The sequence below is a fragment of the Vombatus ursinus genome, unplaced genomic scaffold (assembly GCF_900497805.2).
Source record: "Vombatus ursinus unplaced genomic scaffold, bare-nosed wombat genome assembly UNPS02001287.1, whole genome shotgun sequence".
In the NCBI taxonomy this organism is placed as follows: domain Eukaryota; kingdom Metazoa; phylum Chordata; class Mammalia; order Diprotodontia; family Vombatidae; genus Vombatus; species Vombatus ursinus.
In genome coordinates, this window is record NW_020941065.1 from 15337265 (window position 1) to 15356723 (window position 19459).

The following is a 19459-nucleotide window of genomic DNA, read 5'->3' on the forward strand; positions in this document are numbered from 1 at the left end:
GATAGATAGATAGATAGATAGATAGATAGATAGATAGATAGATAGATGGATGGATGGATGGATGGATGGATAGATGGATGGATGGATGGATGGATGGATGGATGGATGGATGGATGGATGGATGGACAGGTAGATAGATAGATAGACCTAGAAAAATAGATAGATAACGATGAATATTAGTACCATGAATAATTATATATACAAATAGTTGTATGTATTAATCATTATTATTACAGTTCATTAGATTGTAAGCTTCTTGACCCTAGTTTGCCTCAGTTTCTTCATCTATAAAATGATCTGGAGAAGGAAATGGGAAACCACTCCAGTAGCTTGCCAATAAAATGCCAAACGGAGTCACAAAGAATAGGACGATACTGAACCAGCTCAACACGAACAAAGCTCCTTGAAGGCAGGGACTGTCTTTTGCCTCATTGTATCCCCAGGGCTTAGCACAATTTCTTATTTTTTACAATTTTCATAGTAGGTGCTTAATAAATGTTTATTGATTGATTAATATTATTATATAATCTACTTCCTAGGGTTGTCATGAGGTCCAAAAGAAAAAGTAATAACCAAAGTTGACATTTATCTAACATTTTAAAGTTTGTAAAACACTTTACATCTATCATCTCATTTGACCCTCACAATAACCCTGCAAGGCAGGTACTATTATTAATCTCGTTTTACAGTCGAGGAAACCGAGGCAAACAGGGGTTATTCATGATTATTTCATGAATATTCAAAAACAGATGATTTTATGAAACTGGGAGTTTCCATTATGGCCATTCTTTTTCCCTTCTGTGTATATTAAATTTTTAAAGTTTGTCTCTTTCTGGAATTGCCTCTGCTGTTTTTGTGTATTTAAAATATCTCCCTCATGGCCTTTTCCTCCCTGGTTGGTGGCTGTTGTCCCAGACCATTATTTCAGGAGGGGCTCCAGCCATGTTTCTTGCCTTAATTCTCTAGATTTCATCTCCTCCTTCTCCTGGCCAACTGCTCTGGCCCAAGGGCGGTTCTCCTACTCAATTTCCCTCTTAGCTTTGTCGTCTTTCCTCCTTGGAATGTAAGCACCCAGAGGGCAGGGACTATGTGCTTGTGTTTACCACACTTAATATCTCTGTGCCTGGCACACAGTAAGTGCTCTCTCTTTTTTGCCTCATTATCACTGCCCACCAGCTCCTTCCACGGAAGCCCTCCCTCATAACAAGGGACTCTTTCCGAACGCGATGTCTCATTCCCCACCTCAATAAATACTCATCGATTGATAGATTGATGGACTGACCTGAGTTCCAATCCCAGCTCTGCACTTACCTCCCATTGACCTTGGATAAGTAACTTAATTTGTCTGGGCCTCAGTTTCCTCAGAAGTAAAATGAGGGGCTTGGACTAGCTGGCCTTTAAGGTCATTCCAGCCTAGTTCCATGATATGTGAAATGTTAAGTAAGTCAATCATCCTCTCTGGACGTAATCATCATCTCATCTGTAAAACAGGGGCGTCCCATAGGCCCTCTTTCTTCTCTAAATTGTATGGTGCTAGGATCCTTTGAAGTGAGCTGAATGTGTATGTCTCTACATGTCTTCTATGTATTTATGGTTCTCTGAGCACGCAGTGTTGGAGCAACACATGTGTGGTTGGTGTATATCTGTACGTATGTGAGTCTGGCAGGGAGACAGACCAAGAAGGACCTTATTTTTCCAAAAGCCCTTGGGTGAGCAGATCCCCACCCCCACCCCCAGTTGTGGTGGGAATGGACGTGGTTTCCTTTGGGAACTAGGAGAACCTGAATATTAAATCATGCTTAGGCTGACGGGCCCATTAGGTCCTGGAATTCCATTCCCTTCTCCCATTCCCACAACCCCACTGGGCCCCCATACACATATCTTAAATAAAATGATGCCACGACCCTTCGGTCCCAGGCAGCTCAGTCACCCCTCCCTCCTGCTCTGCACCTCTGCAGCATCTTCCCAGACAACTGACGTTCTTGGGATCTGGTCTAAGCCTGCTGAGAACATGGTGGGGAGCTGGAAGGAGGCAGCCAAGCATGGGAACTGAGGTCCTCACAGTCATGTCTATGCCCTCCCCCTTGGGTAGGGTTCATGCACCTAGTGACAACAGGTTTAGAAACTGTCGTTTCTTTCTGGAAGATTCAACTCTGAACAGGAGGCGGGCACGGTGGATAGAAAAAGTCATGAAGACTTTAGTTCAAATCTAGCCTCAGACACTTACTAGTTGTGTGACCCTGGGCAAGTCATTTAACTCCATTTGCCTCAGTTTCCTCATCTACAAAATAAGTTGGAGAAGGAAATGGCAAACCATTCTACTATCTTTGCCAAGAAAACTTCGAATGTTGCCATGAAGAGTCAGGCATGATTGAAAAAAAAGAGTGTGTATGTGTGCATTAGTGTGTGTATGTGTGTGTGTTTCTGTGTGCATGTACACGTGCACATGTCTGACAGGGGGGTAGTTTTAGGGGGTAGCTTGATACAGACCCCGAGTTTAGCACAGACAACCTTGACCTAGAAGTGAGCAGACCTGCATTCAAAGCCTTCCTGGGCGAATAATTTTCAGTTAGTTCCGCCAAGGTTTTCCTCATATATTTCAATGAACAACAATGTAGGCGCCTACTATGTGCAAGGAAAGAGGCTGCATGACAGCCGAGCAGCCTTGGAGTCAGTAAGATCTTGGAATCTTAGCCCTGTGGCAAGGGGGGACCTCAGAGGTCATCTGGTTCAACTTTCTCCTTTCACAACTGCAGAGCTGAGACCCAGAAACCTTGGGGAAGTCAACTATTTACCCTCTCCGGGCCTCAGTTGACTCGCCTGTCAAATGAAGGGGCTGAACGCCGGGACCTCTCGGGTCCCTCCTGGCTCTCAATCTGTGATTCCCATGATCCAAAGACACTTAACGTCTCAGTGCCCCCAGACACTAGAACTAGAATTACTGGCAGAATGAATCTGGATTAGTAGAGAGGGTTTCCACCCCAGGATTTCCTTACACAGATTAAATCGAAGACCAAAACAATGATTTAGAAAAAATGCATGAGGCAATATAATAGGTCCTGGGCATAAAAAGCCAGAAACTAATCTACCATGCCATTGAGGAGGATACAACCTACAGTTTATGTGCTTAAAGCCCTTCACAACCTGGCCCCTCCTACCCTAGCAGTCCACTCTCCTTCCATGTTCTATCTTCCATCTACACTGCCTGCCTACAAGCCACATCTTGAACACAGAACTCCATTTCCAGACTCTGCCTTTGTCCTCATCCTCTCCCTGGCTTGGAGTATTCTCCCTCACCTTGGTCTCCTGGCTTCCTTCAAGAATCTGCTCCAACCTTACTTACCTGCTGGGAAGGTGAGACGGCTCAACCTCACCTTCTTACCTTCCAGATTAGCTCAAATATCCCCATTCCCACCAATAGCACCCACTACCAGTGCCTTCCCTCTGAGATTACTCTCCATTGATTCTTTACATATCTCCTAAGTGTTTAAATATGCGTATTTATATGTCGTTACACATACACACACAGAGGAATATGAGTACCTTAGTCCAAATCTGACCTCAGACACTTACTAGTTGTGTGACTCTGGGTAAGTCACTTAACTTGTGTTTGCCTCAGTTTCCTCATCAGTCAAATGGGGGGGATAATAATAGCAGCTACCTCCCAGGGCTGTTGCAAGGATCAAATGTATTAATAACTTGGAAAACATTTAGCACAGTGCCAGGAAAACATTAAGAGTTTAATAAATGCTTGTTTCCTTCCATGAAAAATAATGAATATAAAGAATTCAGAGACACTTGAGAAGACTTTTATGAACTGATGAAGAGTGAAGGAAGTGGGACCCACAGAACAGCTCACAGGATGACCAAAATAACGAAAAGACTCTAAAACTCTGATCAACAGACACACCAGTGATGGTGTCAGAAGAAGGATGTCATGCTAAAGCATGATTCGCACCTGTAGGAAGAAAGATGGACACTCTAGGTACAGAAGGCCTACACATTCTCTTATGAAACCGACGCATTGACTTACTTCTGCTTCATTGTGCTCCTTCGTATATAGGAGGGTTCCATTGGGGTGGGAAAGGGAAAGTTGTTGAGAAGTGAAAGGAATTGTTTTAAGCATTTTAAAAATTCTTCTTTGGAATCACTCATTCAGAGAATGTTGGAACAGGACTTAGTATAGAGAAGAAGGAATATCAAACAATCCACAAGCAATTATTAAGTGCCTACTATGCGCCAGGCACTGTACTGGACAATGGTAATGGTGACAAAAATGAGAGTCCCTGGCTTCAAGTAGCTTTATATCCTGGGAGGACCCTTAGGACATGAGATGTCAGAGATGGGAGAGGCTTTAGAATGGAGAATATCAGAACAGGGAATGCCAGAGCCGGGAGGGCCCTTAGAACAGAGAATGCCAGAGTTGTAAAACTTTATTTATTTCAGGGGTTCTTAACTTTTTTGGGTCCTGGGTTGTCTGACTGTCCAGTGAATCCTGTGATCTCTTTCTAAGAATCATGTTTTCAAAGGAATAAAATAAAGCACATAGGATTACACAGGAAACAAATTCTATTGACATACAGATATCAAACTATTTCTGAAAATAAGTTTACTAGATCCTAAGTTAAGAACTCCTGATCTACTCCAAGCCTTCATTTTGCATCTGTAGAAACAGGACCACAAAAGGAAAATAATGAACCAAAAGTCAGAGAGCAGAAGCAAGGCTGAGGCCCAATTTGGCCTCCTGGTTCCCTGTACCCTGTCTGCCTCCAAGTCATTCCTGGGCTCATCTACTCTAGGCCCTCTCTCTGATATCTAAGAGTGACTTTGGCTGATAAACAAGTTACCTGCATAAATGATGTCATAACCCATTCATTCATAAAGTCCTTCCACTGAGAGGCCTACAAGAACCATAGAGGCATGTTGAATGCTAGGAGAGCTAGAGAGAATGCTTAGAAATAGTCGGACCCCACTCATTTTACAAAGTGGGGAAAGGGGGATGGAGGGAAGGAGCAGGGTGAAGCTGAGGTCCAGACAGAGAGGGAGCTCCTCACCTGAGAGCTACTGAGCCAGGGTTTTCCTCCTCCTGGTCCAGAGTTCCTTCCACCACCAAGACATTCCTCCAATGCTGGGTCATCCATCACCAGCCCTCCTCCTCGCTGGGTCCTGAGCATGTGTGCATTACCGAGTTTGGTTGAAAGGATTTGTCAGTCGCTGGCCTGCTTGTCTAACTGAATTAATGTTTTCCGTTTCTCCTCCAGTTTGCAAACTTTTAAAAAATTAATCCCATCATTTCAACAAGTGTAACAACTAAATTATCATCTTTACATGATTAAAGTGTCTGCCTCCATGTCTTTTCTTGGCAAACACTGCGTGCACATAATTTTACTAAATGTAATAAACCAACCATAGAACTATTAATTTCGCCATGGTATTCATAACGATTAGGAATGCATGAACCTGAAAATGATAAAAAACGAAAGAGAAGTCAAGAAATCGTATGAAATCTCCCCGGCCTCCCTCCACCGGCAGCACTGTCAATGAGGACCCAGCTACAATCCAAGTTTCAGGGACGGGATCAACTCTCAGGTCCAACGAAATTTGGAGCAGGCCCTTGTGGTGAAACTGAGCACAGTCACCAGGGCCAGCCCACTCCAATATATTCTTGCCAAATTCAATTAAATTCAATAACTATTTATCCAGTTTGAGTCAACTAATTTTTAAAAACCCACAGCAAGTACCAACAATGTGATGGTACTAGGGATATAAAACCAGCCTCTGCCTTCAAAGAACTTACAGTCTACTGGGAGGACAAGGTATAAGATGGCAGGGAGAAGACAACAGATAAATGGAAAAGTAAATAAAAAATATATTTTCTCGACAATATCTCACAAATATGCCTCTTTCTCCCCATTCATTCTGGCACCGCCCTGGCGCAGACCTTCATCGCTATTGCAATGTCTTCCAATTGGGCCCCATTCCAACCCCTTCTAGGGCAGTAAGATGGTGCAGTGAATAGAACACTGGGCTTTGAGTTGGGAAGATTAAGTTCCTCTCCCATCTGGAAACTTCTCTGCTCAAAAAATCATCAGGGTATGGCGACTTGGAGTGGCATCAGGTGCCCAGCAAGTCAGAGAGGTCCAGACCACATCCTGGACTAGGAAGTTGTTCGGGGAAGATGGGACCAATCGGGTTTTGGGAAACTGAGACTGAAGGAAATTGCATCTGGTAAATCCTGGTTCTTTCACAAATTTTGTGCTGGAATACTATTGTGCCATATGAAATGATGAAGTGGACAGTTTCAAAGAAACATCCAGAGACTTGTATAAACTGATCCAAAGTTAGCAGAATCTGGAGAACAATGTTGTAAAGACAAACAACTTTGAAAAACTTAGGAGCTCTGATCAATAGAATGACCAATCACAATTCCACGGGATTCACAATGCATGCTGATAGGCAACGGATTAAGAGGACAGATCGAAACATTTTTTGAAGATGGCTAATGAAGAAATTTGTTTTTGCTTGACTAAAATATTTGTAACAGGTTTTATTTTTCTTGTTCTCTTAATGGGTAGGGAAGGGAGAGGGGAAAGGGAGAGAATGTGGAATTGAAAACAAAATATAATTGAATAAAAAAGAAATGATCCTTGAACCATGGGAGTTAATGGAAGTTGATCACCAAATGTGATCTCAAGGGTGGAGAGAAGAGGGTCCAGCACAAAACCTTGGTGGATAGCCACAGGGAATAGGGAATATAAATGATGAGTTGGGAAAGGTAACCAAGAAGGAACAGTCACATCAGGAAGAAGAGAACTAGACAAAACAGAGTTCTACAAAGGCAGAGCAGAGTGAGTAACCGGGAGGAAAAAGGAGTTGACAGCGTCAATGGCTGCAGAGCGTTCCAGAAGGATGAGGACTGTGAAAAGGCCATCAGATTTGGTGATTAAGAGATCATCAGTAACTTTGGAGGGAGCAATTCCTGTTGAGTGATGAGGTCAGAGGCCAGATTGCTGAGAGTTCAGAAAAGAATAAAAAGAGAAGGACAGAAGCACCAAATACAATTCACTTTTTCAAGGAATTTGGCTGAGAATCAGAGGAGATGTGTAGGATGGTGGCTAGCAGGGATGGGAGGACCCAGTGAGTTTCTCATTTCTTTATTTGGGAAGAGAAAGGAAGGTTTGTAGGAAACAAGGAAGCAGCCTGGCTCAGTCCTCCACTCTCTACTAGGGGACCTCAACATAATTTCTTCTTGTTGCTTGTATTAATTTTATTGTGGGAGAGGTGGCATGGATGGAATAATGGCTCTAAAGCTGTTCTCAGAACTCAAGTCCTGTCTCTGACAGATACTATCTTTATCACCCTGGGCAAGTCACTTAACCTCCAGGCACTATGGGCAGCTCTCTATGACTATAAGTTGTAGAGAAGGTGGTGACCTGCCCTAGTATAGGGAATTTACTTATCTCAAAGATCTCTTCATGAAGGAAATGACAGGTCTAGTCCATTTTCTTTTAATGATGAATTTAACAGTCATAAAGAAAAAATTATTTCAACATAAAATTAAAAAAAAAACAAGAAAGAGGCTTTAAAAAAACTGTGAAAGTACAGTTTATGTAAGTTTGTTTTTTAAGAAATATATCTGCATATGAAGACAGTTCTAATTTTATGCAAGTGGACCATTCAGTAGATCTCTACCTGAAGGGATTTTTACATAACTCAAATTTGCCTTCGGAAATGGGAAAGGGAGGGAGGAAGGGAGGCAGAAAGGGGACTGCCCACCTAGGAGGGAGAAGGCTGACACACAGTTCAAGCACACCTAGGGGCTGGGGACAGACAAGCAAAAGCAGGAGGAGGGTCTGTTCTCCTGCTTTCACTTGGAGGGTTGGATTTTTTTTTTTTCTGGTTTATTGGTGAGGGTTAGGGATGGGGAGGATACTCAAGCCATGAGGCAAGAGCAGAGAGCGAGAGCACAATACTTCACAGTAAACTAATACGGGTGATTTTTGCAATGCAGGTTTCTTTCAGAATTCTTTACATAAAGTTGAATTTATTTAATGAGAATTAAGGTAAAGCAAGAACTATCTGTATATAAAGAGACAGAGAGAGAGACAGAGAGAGGAAAGAGGAGAGAGACAAACTTTAAGAATGTAGTATTAAAAAAACTTCTTTGTGTCATTTATTCTATGCATAATGAAAAACTATCCAAATTAATTTAAACATTTAGCGCTTCAGGGGCAGCTTGGTGGCACAGTAGATAGAGCCGGCAGGCTGGAATCAGGAAGATCTAAGTTCAAATCTGGCCTCAGACACTTGCTAGCTATGTGACCTTGGGCATGTCACTTAATTCTGGTTGCCTCAGTTTCCTTATCTGCAAAACGAGCTGGAGAAAGAAATGGCAAACCACGCCACTATCTTTGCCAAGAAAACCCTGAACACAGTTACAAAGAATCAGACGAGACTGAAATGACTCAACAACAACAAAAATCAAACTACCAAGTGATTACATTACAGAAGGAGGCCAAATAATAACAAAGTTAGTCTGGAAGAACAATGGGTCAACAATCTCAAGAAAATATAATAAAGAAAAAGCTAAAAGTGAAAGTTCTGGCAATTCCAGATCTCAAACTACACTACAAATCAGCTATCATTACAACTCTGGTTTGATAGATAGATACACAGACAGACAGATAGATAGATAGACGGACAGACAGATAGATAGACAGACAGATAGATAGATAGATATGTATATATGTACAGATAGATAAATAGATTCATTGAACAAATAGACAACAAAAAGAAAAGTGGAATAAGTAAGCAAAATGCAGAAGAAATCAAATATAATAGCATCATGCTTGATAACCCCAATGATTCCCTGTTTGAACTCAACCAGCTGGGTAACCTGAAAAGTAGTCTAGAAGAAGTTAGATTTAGACCAACATCTTACACCACATACTACAATAAAGTCCAAATGGATGCAGGACCTAAATATAAAATGTTGACTCATTTTTTTTAATTAAAGGAGAAAAGAAGACATATCTTTGTAGCTATTGATGGAGGAGAATTCTTACCTAATAAAGGGATAGAGATTATCATAAAAGATAAAGTGAACAATTTTAGTGACATAAAATTGAAAAGCATGCAGTTAGAATTTGAAGAGAAATCATTGGTGGGAACAATTTTTTCATAGCAAATATTTCTAATAAGATTTTAATATCAAAGATACATAAATAAATAAAAACAAGAGACATTTCCCCATAGATAAAAGATCAAAGGATTTGAATAGGCAGATCTGGAAAGAAGAAATACAAACTATTAACAACCATGTGAAAAATGCTCCAAATCATTAATGATTAAAGAATTAAAAATTAAAATACACATGTTAATGTCCTCTCAAATACTCTAACTTCCTGATTTCTCAAACTACTCGTGTTCTATAACCTACTGTTTTACCACTTCAATAGCACGCAAGGATGGTCATGCCTTTAATCTTGCCATCACCCACAAGTATCCCACTTCCATGATTAAGAACTATTAAATTCCCTTATCTAATCATAATCTATCGTTCCTTCTTCCCCTATGCCTTGCTCCCCCTAAACCTATTCTCTCTGCCCCTTGGCACTTTGCCAGGCCTTCATCCCTGTTCTGACCTCTCTTCCATTCCCAATCTCAACCACTCAGTGAACCAGTTCAAAACTACACTCTGGAATCCCTTGTTTTCTCATCCAATCAAACCTCTGGCCAAACCCAAAGATGGGAGGACCCCTCCCACCATCTTCCTTCTCTGCCCTTACTCACATGTTACTGAATGGAACTAGCACAGGTCACACAATAAATACTGCTGACATGATCCCTTCCAGACTGATGTTACATGATCTCATTTAGGCCCTCACCACAGCAAGGCAATCCTCCTCCTTCCTGACTGATTCCCTATCCCACTTACCGTAGTGGCCATCGCAAACTTTCTCTTCTCTCCTCAAACTCCCCATAACATTCCTTGTCCTCATCCTCTCACCTGAGGACCTCTTCCCATAATTTAGTGAAACTACTGAGGCCATTTGAGCCTCTCCCTTCACCCCTCCCCCCCGCACACCACTCTACTCAGTAAACTTCAGTGGATTCCCATTACTTCCAGGATCAAACATAAACTCCTCCATTTAACATTTGGAACCATTCCAACCTATCCAGTCTTACTGACTCCCCTCCATGAGCTCTACAGTCTCCATACAGTGGTTCTTTTGCTGTTCCGTACTCCCAACACCCCATCTCCCGACTCCATGACTTAGCATTGTCCATCCTTCATGCCCACAATGTCCTTCTTCCTCACCCCCTCCATCTCCTAGCTTCCTTAGCTTCCTTCAAGATTCAGCTCAAATCCCACCATTTGGAGGAGGCCTTTCCTGGGCCCCTCACTCTTCACAACCACTGCTAACACTGTCTCTCTGAGATCACCTTTCATCCATTATTTTGAATGCCTTATAAGTACCTAATTAATCACAGGTTGTCTCCTAATAAACCATGAGTTTCTTAAGGTCAGGGACAATGTTTTTGCCTTTCTCTGTATCCCTAGCACTTACCACAATGCCTGGCACATACCGAGTACTTAATAAATGCATGTTAACTGATTGACCATTGGACATCATCTCCCTCCCCCCCCCCCCCACACCACTCCTTTTTCACTCCAGTTTCTGAGTTAGAGGAGGTCTGGTATTCTGGGGCTTTACTCTCTTCAAGGGGGGGGGGGTATCCTATAAGAGCTAGCTCCAGATTTCCCTCTCTGTATAAACCATGACTGTGTACCCCCTTCCCCCAGGCCCAGGAAGGATCAGGACTTGGGACAATGCTGTGACGCAGGTAACATTTTCCCTTAAGGATCATCTCTCTTCCTTTCTAGTAGCCTCTTTCCTCTTTTTCTCAGGTTCAGGGTCTCAGTGCACTGGAATGAGGAGTAGCCCTTCTGCCTTGCCAAAATCAACCCTTATAAATGTACCCTTGATCCCATCCTTTTCCCCTATCTCTAGCAAATAACCCCCACTATCATCTCATCGTCTCTTCTTCTTTTTCTTCTTCTTCTTCTTCTTCTTCTTCTTCTTCTTCTTCTTCATTTTCTTCTTCTTCTTCACCTTCTTCTTCTTCTTCTCTGTCTTCTTCTTCTTCTTCATCGTCTTCTTCTTCTTCATCGTCATCTTCTTCTTTTTCTTCATTTTCTTCTTCTTCTTCACCTTCTTCTTCTTCTTCTTCTTCTTCTCCATCTTCTTCTTCTTCTTCTTCTTCTTCTTCGTCGTCTTCTTCTTCTTCTTCTTCTTCATTTTCTTCTTCTTCACCTTCTTCTTCTTCTTCTTCTCTGTCTTCTTCTTCTTCTTCATCGTCTTCTTCTTCTTCATCGTCTTCTTCTTTTTCTTCATTTTCTTCTTCTTCACCTTCTTCTTCTTCTTCTCCATCTTCTTCTTCTTCTTCTTCTTCTTCGTCTTCTTCTTCTTCTTCTTCTTCTTCTTCTTCTTCTTTGTCTCTGTCTATATGTATGTGTATGTCCCTCTCTCTCTTTCTCTCTCTCATCTTCAGGCTCTCCTTATCTATTGGTTCCTCCTCTCAGATATTATGTAAGGAAACTGCAGTATTATGTAGCAGAAAAAGCTGATCTAGGCATCTGACTAATATGGGTTGAAGGAAGAAAAGGAGAAGCAGGGGAAACACAATTGTTGTCTTTAAGTGTTTGTTCTGTTTGACCCTAGAAGACAGAACTTGGCACAATTGGGGTGAAGGGGAGGGGGAAAGAGGGATATCTAAGGTCACAAGCCAGTGACACAGAGGGAGATTTTGGCTTGATTTCAAGAAAAACTTTTTCACAATGATAGAATGGACTGCCTTGGAAGGTAGTGAGCTCCCCATCCTTGGAGATATACAAGCAGAGGCTAGATGACCATTTGTGCAGAGCGTGGAGAGGGCATTCTTGATCAAGTCTGGGTTGGCCTGTCTGCCCTCTGAGATGCCTTCAAGCTCAGAGAATCTGTGATTCAAAATGACCCGAGTGAAATCCAAATTCACAGACACACCAGGCCTGAAAGGAGGAAAGGGGCTACCAGAAAGGGAGAGAGATGATCCCTAACGGAAAATTCTCTCTAGATCACAATTTGGTCCTGGGTCCTGGACCCTCCCTGGGCCTTGGAGGAGAGCACAGTCATGGTTTATATGGGGTGGGGGATCTGAAACTGGCCCCTCTAGGACACCCCCTTGCAGAGGCGGCATGTTGACCAGGCCGTTGGCCAGAACGGCCAGGGGTCATCTGTCCGGCCGGCTCCTCCACCAGCCTTCTCTTTTCCTGTGTGTGTGCTTCCTCTTCAGCCAGACGATTAGCTCCTTGCTGAGCACTCAACAATCTGCCAAGAAGTGCTAACAGACCCTGAGGCTGAATGAACAGAAGTCTAGTGTCCAGAAGGAGGGCAGTTTCACACCCCAAAGGACCTTAGCCATCGTGTGGTCCAAGCCCCTCATCTGGCTGCGAAGGAAGCTGGAATCCCAGGGAAGTGAAGTGACAGGCTTCAGGGAGGAAGAGACAGTGCCGTCATTTGAACCCACAACAACTGATTCCAGATCCCAGAAGCTCAGACTTGGAAGAGACTGCAAAGGCCGTAGAAGAGCCCAAGCCATGTCCGCAAATAAACCTCAGAAGTAACTAGCGGGTTTGCTCAAAGATAGCATGGCTCTGGGAGGGGTCCTTGGCCCGGGACATGTGACTGTGTTGGGCTAATTTTAATATTTTGATAATTATATTTCATTATATTCAGTATATTTTTCACTATATTTCAGTTCCCTTTATAATCATCTGTATCTTATTTTGTGCATTTAAAAACAAGATTCTGATGAGGAGCCCATGGGCTTCATCAGACTGTCAGAGGGTCCATGATGCACAAAAACAGCGAAGGATCCCGCCGTGATAGGGGGCTGAATGTGGAGCCAGCAAGACCTAGGTTCAAAGTCCTGCCTCTGACGCTTATGAATTATAAGACCTTGGGTGAGTCACTTAACCTCACTGGGCCTCCATTTCCCTCTCTGTAAAATGAGTGGGTTGGACTATTTCCTCCCAATTCTAATATAATATATTATGTATAACATACAATATAATCCTATTATAATATAATAAACAGGACAAGGAATTATCTATCCTTCTCTTAAAAATCTCCATTCAAGCTCTCTTTCCCTTATGCCTCTGGCCCTGATGCCTTCTGCTCTGGCCAGACCATACATCTGGCAGATTGGGTTCAAATCTGGGCGCCATCTTGGAAAGAAGATTCTTCTGTGGATGGCTGACCAGCATGGAGAAGTAGCTGTAGAATCTGACACATCCAGATGGATTGAAGGCACTGGGGTTATATGACCTAGAGAAGGCTGAAGGACACACGAGAACTATCCTAGAGTCATTCCAGATAGGAGAGAGATTTGATTTATTCTATGCTGGTCCAGTGAAGAGCATTAGGGTTATAGTGAGAAGTCACATGAAGGTTGGTTTCAGTGGAATGTGAGGAAGAGTCGTCTAATCAAACTTTCTAATAATGGATCTGTATTTGCATCCTTGTTGTCTATCACAGAGCTTGGCACCTAGTAATTGTTTAATAAATTCTTGTTAATTATTCAGCTGATTGGGTTGCCTAAGGAGGTAATGAGCCCCTCAATAGTGGGAGTATCCAAGTAGAGACTGGAAGGCCATCTGTCAGGGAGGAGTAGAGGGGAGTCTGGCACTGAATGCAGAGAGATGGACTAGATGTCTCAGGTGCCTTCCAACTCTAAGATTCTACGATTCTAAGATTTCATTATTTGAGATGACATTGGCTAGATCCTCACTGGTTCCTTCACTGCTTTCTGAATTTTCCTGTCCAGATGCTCTCTTGGCCTTAAGAATAATGAGGCACATTCTAGGGAAGGGCTTCTTCATGGTATTGATCCCCTAGCCAAGCACTGGCAGCAGGACTTGGCCCGCCCATCCCTCCTGGAAGGGGACGGTCAAAGTGGTTAAGGCTGACCATTTCCAATCTGGAAGCATGGCCAGCCCCGGGGGCCAAAACAGGCAGCTCGCTCCTGGCAAGAGAAATGACCTAAATATTTGTACGGGAGTGTCCGGCTGCTTCTCCTTCCCCTTCTTTGCCCAGTCTGGGCAAGGAAGGTCAGATACATGGCTCTTTGCCTTCTCCACTGCCTGCAGAGTCTTCTGCTGGACAGACGTCTTTGGAGACGGCACGGGGAGACAGCAGGCCCCGGGAACGGACAGTCATCGTCACAGAAATGGAAATGCACACAGCCTTCGTTGGCCCCATCATTCAGTGCGACTCCAAAATAACCCCACTGAGGTCACAAAGGCTCACAAGCCAGGTGCCATCACCTCACACACACTCCCATATCCAATCAGCGGCCAAGTTCTGTCCTTTACATCTTAGTGACGTCACCCTCTTTTCTCTCCTCTGACACTGCTGCTCCCTTGGTAAAGACCCTCCTCACCTCAGCCCTGGTATACTGTAACAATTTGCTGGCCTCCTCGCCTCTAGTCTGTCCTCCCACTACTCCAGCCTCCACTTACCTGTGCTTTGCTCATTTCAGTCGTATCTGAGTCTTTGTTGACCCCATTTGGGATTTTCTTGGCAAAGATACTGGAATGGCTTGCCATTTCCTTCTCCAGCTCATTTTACAGATGAGGAAACTGAGGCAAACAGGGTTAAGTGACTTGTCCAGGGTCACACAGCTAAAAGGTATCTGAGGTTGGATTTGAATGCAGGGGAGAGGGCCTGGCACCCTATCCACTGGGCCACATAGTAGCCTCTTAGCTCCCTTGTACCTTCATAATCAAATACAAAAACCTTTGTTTTGCCATTCGTAACTGCACACCTTCCTACCTTTCCTTCCTTACACTTCACTCCCTTTCGCTTACTCTAACATTCAGCAACACTGGCCTCCTGGCTGTTCCTCACACAAGGTACTCCATCTCCTGACTCCAAGTATTTTCCCTGGCTGTACCTCCTGCCTGAAACACCCTCTCCCCTCATCTCTACCTCCTGGCTTCCCAGGCTTCAACTTCATGCCTCAGCTAAGGACCCACCTACTGAAGAATCCTTTCCCATTCCTCCTTAATCTCAGGGCCTTCCCACTTTATCCTGTCTATATGTTCATATAGGTGTTTGCATGTTGTCTTCCTAATTAGACTTTGAGCTCTTAGAGGACAAAGACAGTTCTTCACCTTTCCTTGTATCCCCAGTGGTTGGCCCAGTGCCTGGCACATAGTAGGCACTTAAAAATGCTTATTAAGTGACTGATGTCTTTTGTTTTTACATCACCTTCATTCACACGCGCGCACACACACACACACACACACACACACACACACACACCTGGAGAGCCATCCCTTATAACAAAAATAATAATTTTTAAAAGCTCAAACATGCTTCCCCCAAAGATAGGAGAATGCACTTTCTCTTCTTTGGAGAGCAGAGGGACTATTGGTGTAGGATATTGCATATAATGTACTTTTTCAATATGTAGGTTAATTTTGCTAAACTGGGTTTTTTTGGGGGGTCCCTTTTTAATTTTTTTTAATAAATAAGGAATAGCTCTCAGGGAAGAGGAAAGGAAAAGAAGATATTGGGAAATATAGATGTAAAAATAGAAGAATAAAATTTACTGGGGGAAAACATGAAAGAGAAAGAGAGGAGAAAGTGCTTCAGCCAAACAAACTGACCCATCAATTGACTCTGAAAGTTTATGCAGGGTCCCATGGCTGTATTCTCCAACAAAGAGAAGGGGTTTTATATTTTCTCATCTCTTCCCTGAACCAAAGTTGATCATGTGATTACACGGTGTTTGGTTTCATTTTTACAGCTTGTTACATTTGCACCAAGGTAGTACTTGAGAATATAATTGTTCTGGTTCCGCTTATTTCATTCTGCATCAGTTCATATATATCAGTAAAGCTTCCCAAGAATTCAGCATCATTATTGATGAGCCCTGCAGGCCAATCAGGCTTTAAGTTTTCCAAAGCATTTGTCCCCAGATGACCCCCTGAAATAAGACTGAGAGTGTAATGAGGATCATCACCTCCACCTGCTCCACCTGGGGCAGTTCCCATGGAGATGAGTCAAACCCCTTGGCCACTTGTGGTGAGACTTGTGCTTTGGTCTCTAGGATTAAGGGCATATGAGATTGCCGGTTTCCAGCTGATCTTCATGTACTCCCCTGTGATGGAGGGAAGGGGTGCTATGTTGAAGGGAACATACCACTCAGCAGGAAAGATTTCCCACTCAGTGGACTGGATAGAGACAGACAACTGTTCCTCTTTTTCCTTCCCTTCCTGTCTGTAGAGTAAGTGGGATGCTCCTGCAGACTCCTGGCCAGGGAGCTATTGTGCTGCCAGCGCATGAGTTCATGAGCTTGTGTGAGTAAGGTTAAGACTGATTCTGAAGCACCTTGAGTTGTTTTGCTTTCCTCGAGCACAGGTCACCAAACAAAGATCCCGAGGGCAGCAGTTTTTAGGCCCAGCAGCCACCTTGTAAGTTTGGGAGGATGAAAGCTCCTAGGTCAGTGTGGATGTCCACCAAGTAATGATTTCTGAGACAGCTTCTCAGGGGAAGGACAGCCACGAGTTCAGACTGGGCCTCTGCTGTGTCTAGTTATATGTGTGCTCTGGTGGGTATGCTTCCATTGAGCAGATCCTGTGCCCTGGCCACTCCTGCTAACACCAGCTAAGGGGGAAGAAACCCAGCTCCAGCATGCTCCCCCAGAAGGGATGGCCACTGTTACACATGGAAACAGAACACAGAATGTTAGAGGTGGGAGAGGCCTCAGAACAGGGGATGTCAGGACTGGGAGGGGTCCTAGGACAGAGAATATCAGAGCTGAGAGGGGCCTCAGAACAGGGGATGTCAGGGCTGAGAGGGGCCTCAGAACAGGGGATATCAGAAGTGGGAGGGCCTTCAGAACAGGGGATGTCAAAGCTGGGAGGGGCCTTAGAACAAGAGATGTCAGGTCTGGGAGGGGCCTCAGAACAAGGGATGTCAGGGCTGGGAGGGGCCTCGGAACAGGGGATGTCAGGGCTGAGAGAGACCTTTAGAACAGAGCTAGAAGATACTGCAAATATTTATTATAAATAAATCAAATGTTGCATTTCAAAGCAGGTGGCAGAAGAAAGTGAGCATTTATCCCGTGCCCAGGCACTGTGCTAAGCACTTGATAAATATAATCTCATGTGATCCTCGCAACAACCTTGGGAGGGGAATGCTGTTATGATCCCCTTTTTACAGTTGAGGAAACTGAGGCAAACAAAGGTGAAACATCACAGCTAGTAAGTATCTGAGGTAAGATTTGAACTCAGGTCTTCCTGCCTCCAAGCCCAGCACTCTATCCACTGCACCATTCAGCTGCCTTACCGCTTGAAGGACCGTCAGGATTCATTGATGCCACTCTCTGTATAGAGATGGGAAAACTGAGGCCTAGAGGGAGGCAGTGGCCTGCCTATGGTCACGCAGAGAGTAAATGGAAAAGATGCCAACAAACTCGTTGAGGATGGGGCTGTCCTTTGCTTCTTTGTATCCCCAGCACTTAGTAAAGTGCCTGGAACATAGTAGGTGCTTTATAAATATCATCTGATTGATTGCTTCTGATGCCAAGGCCAGAGCTTTTTTTCCTCACTAGGATTCAGAAGGCCAGGTCTCCATCGCAGTCTGGAAACCTCTATCAGAGAGAGGAAAAGTCTCCTTGCACCCTGGCTCTAGGGTGGGGTTAGCTCCAACAGGCCCAGTCCTTGGTCAGCCCCTGCTTCGGGGCTGGCTCAGAACAGTCTCTCACCTCGGAATGCTGCCTCCTTGCCATTCCCAAAGAACCCCCGGTGGCATTGGAGCCTTTGCTCAGATGTTTGCAGGGCCACCCTGGAATACCACTGTATGTGGAAAAATTTGCTCCACTGGCGGAAAGACTGCAGGAGGCAGCACAGAAATAGTGGGGACAATATGGTTAGTATCAGTATTAGTTACAGTGTTAGGAGAGCTCGATCTTAGTCCTGACCTCACCACCTGACCAGACGGGTGACCTTGAGTATGTCATTTCTCCTTTGTAGGTCACATTTTCTCCTGAGCACAACTGAAAGATCGCTGGCCTGGAATTTTTTTTTGTTTGTTTCTTTGTTTTGGCCTGGAATTTTAAAAACCTGGGCTCTGGCTGTCAGTTTGCAACTTACTCCAACTAAAATCCCACCTTCTACAGGAAGCTTCCCCCAGCTCTTCTTAATTCTAGTGCCTTCCCTCCATTATTTCCTATTTATCCTGTATATGGCTTGTGTATATACATTTGTTTGCATATTGTCTCACCCTTTAGATCATAAGCTCCACTAGGGCAGAACCATCCTTTGCCCCTGTTTGAATCCCTAGTGCTTTGCACAAAGCCTGACTGTCTGTAGACACTTAAATGTTAATTAACTGATTAACTACTCTTTGTACGACCTTAGGCAAGTCACCTCCCTAGGGCCTCAATATCCCAATCTACAAAATAAGGAGAAAACATTTGCTTGGTTGACCTCAGAGCTGTTAGAGGGATCAAAAGTAACAAAGAATATGAAATGTAACAATGACTGTATAATCTTAGAACTTAATTCAAATGGCAACTATCATTACTTATTTTGCCTTCTTGGACCATAGTGATGGTCATAATAACGATGAAGAGTTCCCTTTTCCATAATTGCAAAGCTCTTTCCCCACAACAACATTGAAGTAGGTTCAGGAGGTCATAAGATTTTAGATCTCAAGCTAAAAAGGACTTTAAAGGTCATCTAGTCCAATCTCTGCATATTAAAAAAAAAGAGGGGAAACTGAGGCCCAGAGAGAGAGAGAGTGACTTACCCGCTGTCACTCAGCTTGTAAGCAGAAGAGCTAGTACTAGTATTTGGTCCTGTTGCTCCAAATCTAAAATTCCAGCCTGACACTAGCTGTGTGACCCTAGGCAAGTTACTTACCCTCTGTCTGAGTTTCCTCATCTGTGAAATGGAGTAATTACCTCCCAGGGTTGTTGTAAGTATCAAATGAGATAATATATATAAACTGCAGATTTGAAAGCACTATATTATTATATATTATTATTAATATAATTATAGTTAGCAGATTAGCAGATTATTATTTATTTCCACTATATCATTGTCTCTTCTCCCCATCTAGAATGTCCTCTAGCCATTTCTGCAGCTATCTAATCAATCATTCAACACAAATTTATCAAGCACTTACAATATGCTACGCACTGTGCTTGTTACTGGTGTTAATATCACGAAACTAAAATTGATTCTGCCTTCAGAGGGCTTCCATTCTATTGTGTCGTATTGGGGAAAGTATAATGTCCACATCTATGTGCTATGGGAGTAATACGGGGGCCCTTTCTCAGCCCCATCTGCTGGACAGAGGCACTTCCCATAGACCTGGGCGAGGACTGGGGTCCCTTTATAGGA